General features: G+C 39.9%; 1 protein-coding gene across 1 annotated transcript in view; it reads left to right on the plus strand.

The window, feature by feature from the left end:
• Positions 1-9755, plus strand: part of UTRN (utrophin) — a 503258-nt gene that overhangs the window by 488743 nt on the left and 4760 nt on the right.

Here is a 9755-nt window from a genome sequence, read left to right on the forward strand (position 1 = left end):
CACACACACACACACACACACACACACACACACACACACACACACACACACACACACACACACACACACACACACAGGTTTTTGGCCCTGTAGAGTATCACAGAAGCTTCAGAGGGTCAGGTGAAGCCCATATGTTATCGGATTGTTACTTATTTACTAGGCTCTATAACAGCCATAATAGATGAACAGATTAAATCTTTGTATTAATTATAATTCAAGGTTAAATTTAATAGAGATGTTGGTTCCACATTATATTTTACTTAATGGCTACATGAAACCTCATCATAGTCTTTCTAAGCCAGAATTTCAAAATTAAATTACTTTTTAGTTCAGCTTAAATCCAAATACATTAATAATTGGTTAAGAACAAATTCTGTAAGTCAAACCTGTTTAGAAGTTTTTATTTAACTATCAGAATGGATATTTTCAAGTTAAAAGTCAATTGGCAGTGAGAGCTAGCATGGGAAATGCTTTAAATATATGCTTTCTAGTGGATATAAAATGTATAATTTCCATATTAAAATTTTTATACAAGAATTCATGATATGTTTTAAAAGTTTAATTTTTTTTAAGCAGTTACTCTTAAATCTTTTTCACAGTATATTCTTATATGGAGATATTGTGTAAGTCTGATCTATGTCATATTTTACAAGAGAATATAATTAAAAATAAATAATAATATAACTATAGGGCAAAAATAAATCTTAAGACAGGGGTGCATTCATTTCATTTTTTGGCTTCCCTTAAAGGCAAGTGTAAAATTCCCATTGGTTGGTATCTTATTAGCCATTACTAGCTATTATGGGTTCCTGAGAACAGTATTTATCTTCAATGGGATCCACATGACAGGTTAAACTCCCACTTTGCATTGGTGCCTTCTCACCTGTGCAATTCTCTTTTGTGAGGGTGAGTTGCAGAAACCCAAGATTCCTTAACAGGATGTGGCTCTGTGTTCTTACGGTCAAAGTTTGCACATTCACAAATATTTGTGATATTTATAGTTTTCTGTGGATGAGTATTACTAGTCTTATGTTATTTTGAAGAGCTCAAGTACATCCCATATAGGAAATGACGATAGTATTATTTTAGAAATCCTTTTAAATTTAGATATTATTGTTTTTTGTTTCCGAGGTTCTGCTATTAATTTGGGTTTAGATTGCTCTTCTTGGTATTTATATATTATACTTTGCTTTGATAATATAAAAATCTCCAAGATAGGGACAGCTTTCCAGAAAAATAAAGGTGTAACATTTATTTGTAAAATTGATATATATTTTTAAAGTTCTGCCTAAAGTTATTAAACTCTTTAAGAAAATGGAGGCAGAATAGAAATAAGCACCTGCCATAGATTTGGTGCTCAATACATTTCTGAATTGAATGAGTGAATGAGTGAATGAATGAATGAATGAATGATTACATATTCCCACTGGGAAGGAAGGTTTAGTTGTTGAAGTTTCCCCCAGATAGTACTTAGAAGATTCTGTAGGATTCCTTAGCTTTGTTGCCCCTTTTAAGTTGCTCAAGCTAGCAAATGTTTTAATAAGCCTTCGCATTCCTGAAACTTACTGACCACCTTTGGAGGATTTTTTGAAAGCAAATCAGATTGGCATCCTCCTAATGGCAAACCAATCCCTTGAGCCCCTGTAACTAACAAGAACTTTAAAATTGCTTGTCACGAGCATACAATGAATTGATATCTGCATGTTAACCTTGATTTTGATCCTTTGTGAATTAAAAATTAGCATGGTCACAAGTGAATTTCCACTCCTGGAAGTCTAGGAATTAAAATGAAATTGTATTCTTAAATCCTAATTGCATGAATTGCCTACTTAAACATGACTTTTTTTTTCTTACTGTGTCTGTCTATTGTTGCACATAACACTTTAGAATTCCTCTATCTTGGATTAATATCCCACTTGGTCCTGATAGCATCCTTGAATTATGGCATTTTACAGTTTTCTTTTAATTATTTACATTGAATTTCAGAGCAGAGAGGCAAGCATTTCCGTCTCTTCCTGGCAAGGAGTTAATGAAGGGAATTTAATTTTGTTGCCTATATCCAACATACTAAAATTTCCACTGACTGCTGTAACTAATTTTTTTAGTGTAAAATCTTTTGTTGTTTTTTTCATTTGTATCATTCAAATATATATGATACTAGTAGTAAGCTGAATATTATTTTTTACTAATAGACCAATAAATGCTTTTTCACTTTTTTTTATCTACAAGCATATTTTCACTGTGAATTGCCTATATTTATTTATTTATTTATAACATCTTTATTAGAGTATAATTGCTTTACCATGTTGTGTTAGTTTCTGCTGTATAACAAAGTGAATCAGCTATATGTATACATATATCCCCATATCCATTCCCTCTTGTGCCTCCCTCCCAACCTCCCTATGCCACCCCTCGAGGTGGTCACAAAGCACCGAGCTGATCTCCCTGTGCTATGCAGCTGCTTCCCACTAGCTATCTGGTTTTTTTTATAGTGCTTAATGGTTTTTATTTTTTAACTTTTATTTATTTTTTAACATCTTTATTGGAGTATAATTGCTTTACCATGTTGTGTTAGTTTCTGCTGTATAACAAAGTGAATCAGCTATATGTATACATATATCCCCGTATCCCCTCCCTCTTGCGTCTCCCTCCCTCCCACCCTCCCTATCCCACCCCTCTAGCTGGTCACCAAGCACCAAGCTGATATCCCTGTGCTATGTGGCTGCTTCCCACTAGCTATCTGTTTTACATTTGGTAGTGTATATATGTCCATGCCACTCTCTCACTTCGTCCCAGCTTACGCTTCTCCCACCCTGTGTCCTCAAGTCCATTCTCTACGTCTGCGTCTTTATTCCTGTCCTGCGCCTAGGTTCTTCAGAACCATTTATTTATTTTTTTTAGCTTCCACATATATGTGTTAATATACAATATTTGTTTTTCTCTTTCTGACTTACTTCACTCTGTATGACAGACTCTAGGTCCATCCACCTCACCACAAATAACTCAATTTCGTTTCTTTTTATGGCTGAGTAATATTCCATTATATATATGTGCCACATATTCTTTATCCACTCAACTGTCGACAGACACTTAGGTTGCTTCCATGTCCTGGCTATTGTAAATAGTGCTGCAATGAACATTGTGGTACATGACTCTTTTTGAATTGTGGTTTTCTCACAGTATATACCCAGTAGTGGGATTGCTAGGTCATGTGGTAGCTCTAGTTTTAGTTTTTTAAGGAAACTCCATATTGTTCTCCATAGTGGCTGTATCAATTTACATTCCCACCAACAGTGCAAGAGGGTTCCCTTTTCTCCACACCCTCTCCAGGATTTGTTGTTTGTAGATTTTCTGATGATGCCCATTCTAACTGGTGTGAGGTGATACCTCATTGTAGTTTTGATTTGCATTTCTCTAACAATTGGTGACGTTGAGCAACTTTTCATGTGCCTCTTGGCCATCTGTATGTCTTCCTTGGAGAAATGTCTATTTAGGTCTTCTGCCCATTTTTGGATTGGGTTGTTTGTTTTTTTGATATTGAGCTGCATGAGCTGTTTGTATGTTTTGGAGATGAATGCTTTGTCACTTTCTTCATTTGCAAGTATTTTCTCCTATTCTGAGGGTTGTCTTTTCATCTTGTTTATGGTTTCCTTTGCTGTGCAAAAACGTTTAAACTTCATTAGGTCCCATTTGTTTATTTTTATGTTTTTTTCCATTCCTCTGGGAGGTGGGTCAAAAAGGATCTTGCTGTGATTTATGTCATAGAGTGTTCTGCCTATGTTTTCCTCTAAGAGTTTTATAGTGTCTGGCCTTACATTTAGGTCTTTAATGCATTTTGAGTTTATTTTTGTGTATGGTGTTAAGAAATTTTCTAATTTCATTCTTTTTTTTTTTTTTTTTTTTTGTGGTATGCGGGCCTCTCACGGTTGTGGCCTCTCCTGTTGCGGAGCACAGGCTCCAGATGCGCAGGCTCAGCGGCCATGGCTCACGGGCCCAGCCGCTCCACGGCATGTGGGATCTTCCCAGACTGGGGCACAAACCTGTGTCCCCTGCATCAGCAGGCAGACTCTCCACTACTGCACCACCAGGGAAGCCCCTAATTTCGTTCTTTTACATGTAGCTGTCCAGTTTCCCAGCACAACTTATTGAAGAGGCTGTCTTTTCTCCATTGTATATTCTTGCCTCCTTTGTCAAAGATAAGGTGACCATATGTGCATGGGTTTATCTCTGGGCTTTCTATCCTGTTCCATTGATCTATATTTCTGATTTTGTGCCAGTACCATATTGTCTTGATTACTGTAGCTTTGTAGTGTAGTCTGAAGTCCGGGAGCCTGATTCCTCCAACTCCGTTTTTCTTTCTCAAGATTGCTTTGGCTATTCAGGATCTTTTGTGTTTCCATACAAATTGTAAAATTTTTCGTTCTAGTTCTGTAAAAAATGCCTTTGGTAATTTGATAGGGATTGCATTGAATCTGTAGATTGCTTTGGGTAGTAGAGTCATTTTCACAATGTTGATTCTTCCAATCCAAGGACATGGTATATCTCTCCATCTGTTTGTGTCATCTTTAATTTCTTTCATCAGTGTCTTATAGTCTTCTGCATACAGGTCTTTTGTCTCCTTAGGCAGCTTTACTCCTAGGTGTTTTATTCTTTTTGTTGCTATAGTAAGTGGGATTGCTTCCTCCATTTCTCTTTCAGTTTCATTTATTTCTGATCTGATCTTTATGGTTCTGCTAACCTTGGGGGGTTCCTTTTTCTTCTTTCTCTAATTGCTTTAGGTGCAAGGTTAGGTTGTTTATTTGAGATGTTTCTTGTTTCTTGAGGTAGGATTGTATGGCAGTAAACTTCCCTCTTAGAACTGTTTTTGCTGCATCCCATAGGTGTTTTCACTGTCATTTGTTTCTAGGTATTTTTTGATTTTGTCTTTGATATCTTCAGTGATCTCTTGGTCATTTAGTAGCATATTGTTTAGCCTCCATGTGTTTGTGTTTTTTACATTTTTTTTCCTGTAATTGTTATATAGTCTCATAGTGTTGTGGTTGGAAAAGATACTTGATGTGATTTCAATTTTCTTAAACTTACCGAGGCTTGATTTGTGATCCAAGATATGATCTATCCTGGAGAATGTTCCCTGAGCACTTGAGAAGAAAGTGTATTCTGTTATTTTTGGATGGAATGTTTTATAAATATCAATTAAGTCTCTCTGGTCTAATGTGTCTTTTAAAGCTTGTGTTTCCTTATTCATTTTCTTTTTGGATGATCTGTGCATTGGTGAAAGTGGGGTGTTAAAGCCCCCTACTATGATTGTGTTACTGTTGATTTCCCCTTTTATAGCTGTTAGCATTTGTCTTATATATTGAGGTGCTCCTATGTTGGGTGCATAAATATTTACAATTGTTATATCTTCTTCTTGGATTGATCCCTTGATCATTATGTAGTGTCATTCTTTGTCTCTTCTAATAGTCTTTATTTTAAAGTCTATTTTTTCTGATAGGAGTATTGCTAATCCAGCTTTCTTTTGATTTCCATTTGCATGGAATATCTTTTTCCATCCCCTCACTTTGTGTCTGTATATGTCCCTAGGTCTGATGTGGGTCTCTTGTAGACAGCATATGTATGGGTTTTGTCTTTATATCCCTTCAGCCAGTCTGTGTCTTTCGGTTGGAGCATTTAATCCATTTACATTTAAGGTAATTAACCATATGTATGTTCCTATTACCATTTTATTAATTGTTTTGGGTTTGTTATTGTAGGTCTTTTCCTTCTCTTGTGTTTCATGCCTAGAGAAGATCCTTTAGCGTTTGTTGTAAAGCTGGTTTGGTGGTGCTGAATTCTCTTACCTTTTGCTTGTCTGTAAAGGTTTTAATTTCTCTGTCAAATCTAGATGAGATCCTTGCTGGGTAGAGTAATTTTTGTTGTAGGTTTTTCCCTTTCATCACTTTAAATATGTCCTGCCAGTCCCTTCTGGCTTGCAGAGTTTCTGCTGAAAGATCAGCTGTTAACCTTATGGGGATTCCTTTGTATGTTATTTGTTGTTTTTCCCTTGCTGCTTTTAATATTTTTTCTTTGTATTTAATTTTTGATAGTTTGATTAATATGTGTTTTGGAGTGTTTCTACTTGGATTTATCCTATATGGGACTCTCTGTGCTCTCTGGACTTGATTAATTATTTCCTTTCCCATGTTAGGGAAGTTTTCAACTATAATCTCTTCACATATTTTCTCAGACTCTTCTTTTTCTCTTCTTCTTCTGGGACCCCTATAATTCGAATGTCGGTGCATTTAATGCTGTCCCAGAGGTCTCTGAGACTGTCCTCAATTCTTTTCATTCTTTTTTCTTTATTCTGCTCTGTGGTAGTCATTTCCACTATTTTATATTCCAGGTCACTTATCTGTTCTTCTGCCTCAGTTATTCTGCTATTGATTCCTTCTAGAGTATTTTTAATTTCATTTATTATGTCGTTCATCATTGTTTGTTTGCTCTTTAGTTCTTCGAGGTCCTTGTTAAACATTTCTTGTATTTTCTCCATTCTATTTCCGAGACTTTGAAACATCTTTACTGTTATTACTCTGGATTCTTTTTCAGGTAGACTGCCTATTTCCTCTTCATTTGTTTGGTCTGGTGGGTTTTTACCTTGCTCCTTCATCTGCTGCATATTTCTCTGTCTTCTCATTTTGTTTAACTTACTGTGTTTGGGGTCTCCTTTTTGCAGGCTGCAGGTTCGTATTTCCCGTTATTTTTGGTGTCTGCACCCAGTGGGTGCAGTTGGTTCAGTGGCTTGTGTAGGCCTCCTGGTGGCAGGGACTGGTGCCTTTATTCTGGTAGGTGGGGCTGTATCTTGTACTTTTGGTGGGCAGGGCCGTGTCTGGTGGTGTGTTTTGGAGTGTCTGTGAACTTAGTATGACTTTAGGCAGCCTCTCTGCTAATGGGTGGGGTTGTATTCCTGTCTTGCTAGTCATTTGGCATGGGGCATGCTGCACTGGAGCATGCTGGCCGTTAGGTGGAGCTGGGTTGAGACGAAGATCTCTGGGAAATCTCTTACGTGCGGCCGAAAGGTCTCTGGTGGACCAATGTCCTGGCCTCGGCCCTCCCATCGCAGAGGCTCAGGCCTGACACCCGGCCAGAGCACCAAGACCCTGTCAGCCACACGGCTCAGAAGAAAAGGAAGAGAGAAAAGCAAAAACAAAAACAAAAAAACCAACAGACAGAACCCCAGGACAAATGGTAAAAGCAAACCTATACAGAGAAAATCACAAAAAGAAGCATAGACATACACACTCACAAAAAGAGAAAAGGGAAAAAAATATATATAAAAGGAAGAGAGCAACCAAACCAATAATCAAATCCACCAATGGTAATAAGCAGTAAATACTAAACTAAGATAAACATCAAATCAGACACAGAAAACCAACCCCAAGTCTACAGTTTCTCCCAAAGTCCACCGCCTCAATTTTGGGAACATTTGTTGTCTCTTCAGGTATTCCACAGATGCAGGGTACATTAGCTGACTGTGAGGATTTAATCTGCTGCTCCTGAGACTGCACAGAGAAATTTTCCTTTCTTTTCTTGTTCCCACAGCTCCTAGGGTTCAGCTTTGCTTTTGGCCCCGCCTCTGTGTGTAGACTGCCCTCAGGAGTCTGTTACCTGCCCAGACAGGAGGGGGTTAAAGCAGCAGCTGATTAGGGCTCTCTTCCATACTCAGGCCAGGGCGGGGGTGTATGATAGTCATAATTGGAATGCAGGGTGAGCCTGCAGCAGCAGAGGCCAGTGTGACGTTGCAGCAGCCTGAGGCACACCATGTGTTCTTCCTGGGAAGTTGTCCTTGGATCACGGGATCCTGGCAGTGGCGGGCTACACAGGCTCCCAGGAGGGGAGGTGTGGATAGTGACCTGTGCTTGCACACAGGATTCTTGGTGGCAGCGGCAGCAGCATTAGCCGTTCATGCCCGTCTCTGGGTTCCGAGCTGATAGCCGTGGCTCGCACCCGTCTCTGGAGCTCGTTTAGGCAGTGCTCTGCCTTCAGTGGGCATGCTGGGAAGGAATCCCCTCTCCTCGCACACCCCGAAACGAAGGTCTCTTGCCTCTTCGGCAGCTCCAGACTTTTCCCTGGACTCCCTCCCGGCTAGTTGTGGTGCCTTAGCCCCCTTCAGGCTGTGTTCACACAGCCAACCCCAGTCCTCTCCAGGGGATCCGACCTCCAAAGCCCAAGCCTCAGCTCCCAGCCCCCGCCCACCCCAGCAGGTGAGCAGACAAGCCTCTCCGGCTGGTGAGTGCTGGTCGGCCCTGATCCTCTGTGCGGGAATCTCTCTGCTTTGCCCTCCGCACCCCTGTTGCTGCGCTGTCCTCCGTGGCTCCGAAGCTTCCCCCCCAGCCCACCCCGTTCTCTGCCAGTGAAGGGGCTTCCTAGTGTGTGGAAACTTTTCCTCCTTCACAGCTCCCTCCCAGCGGTGCAGGTCCTGTCCCTATTCTTTTGTCTTTGTTTTTTCTCTTCTGTTTTGCTCTACCCAGGTGCATGGAGAGTAGGGCAAAAGAAAAAAGCCTTTTGGGAAGTCTGAGGTCTTCTGCCAGCATTCAGTAGGTGTTCTCTAGGAGTTGTTCCACATGTAGATGTATTTTTGATGTATTTGTGTGGAGGAAGGTGATCTCCACATCTTACTCCTCTGCCATCTTGAAGGTCTCCTTCTGCCTATATCTATTGAGCTTAACTGACGTTCATCAAAATCTCAAGACCTACTACAATGCAATGTTTTCCTAATTTCTTTAAAAAATATACTTGTATGATTTGTTCAGTATGATTTACAAGACTATAGGGTTAAAATGTTGATTTGGAGCAAAATGGATTTGATTTCTGTTTGGATTTGGGTATTTGTTACTTAGAAGAGAAGCGTAACTCTGCCTATGGCGTACTTCATGCTAATGCAACTAAGCTTTCTCTCAGGATGGTGTAGTTCCCATACAGGTATAGTTCCCATGTGTGTAAGGAGATCCACTCTTTTTCTCCTGATATAATTTACATACCTGGTAGGACTAGGCTTTTTTACCTGATCGTTCCCCCCAATACTGCTGGGGCTCACACTTTCCCTCCAGGCATCATAAGAAAGTTGCCCTTCTTGCTTTCTTTCTCACAAAGCACCCACTATGTGGTCACAGATGTCTTTTTTTTCCCTCAGCAAAGAAAAATGAGAGATGAAAGGAGTAACATGCTGTTTGATTAGGGACAATTCTTATTTGACCCAGAAAAGATGTTACCGTCACTGGGGGTGGAGCTCCCTCTGTCCCCCAGGGTTGAGTACCAGTCCAGTAATTTTGAGATGGCACAGTAAAATGGAGAGATGAAAAAGCAGAGGCGTTAAAGAAGAGACTTGCTAGTGCCTGCCCTCCCAGGTCCCACCGGATCAGCTACACTGTCCCATGGCCTCTGTAACTGAGAAGGAATTGAGCTGCTCAGATGAAAAGGCAAATTAGACACCATTTTCTAAGTTCTCCGATGCTCTTAACTGAGCGCATGGAAGGCACAATTAGCCCAAGTTCCTAGAAGACTTCTGAGTGCTGAGGACTAGGCCAGACCTTTCCTGCAAACACATCGCCACCATCTTCCTAGCCTTTGGGGTAAGGGTGGTGGAAACTAAAGATTCGGGCTCCTTCATTTCCCCAATGACCTCTTGGTCAGAACCTGTACTATTCAGTAGAATGTACAGAATTTGCTCTGTTCTAATACATAAACTAAATATGTGGCATGATTTCAGCAGGGAATTT

Source organism: Lipotes vexillifer, unplaced genomic scaffold (assembly GCF_000442215.2).
Source record: "Lipotes vexillifer unplaced genomic scaffold, Lipotes_vexillifer_v1.1 scaffold112, whole genome shotgun sequence".
NCBI lineage: Eukaryota > Metazoa > Chordata > Mammalia > Artiodactyla > Lipotidae > Lipotes > Lipotes vexillifer.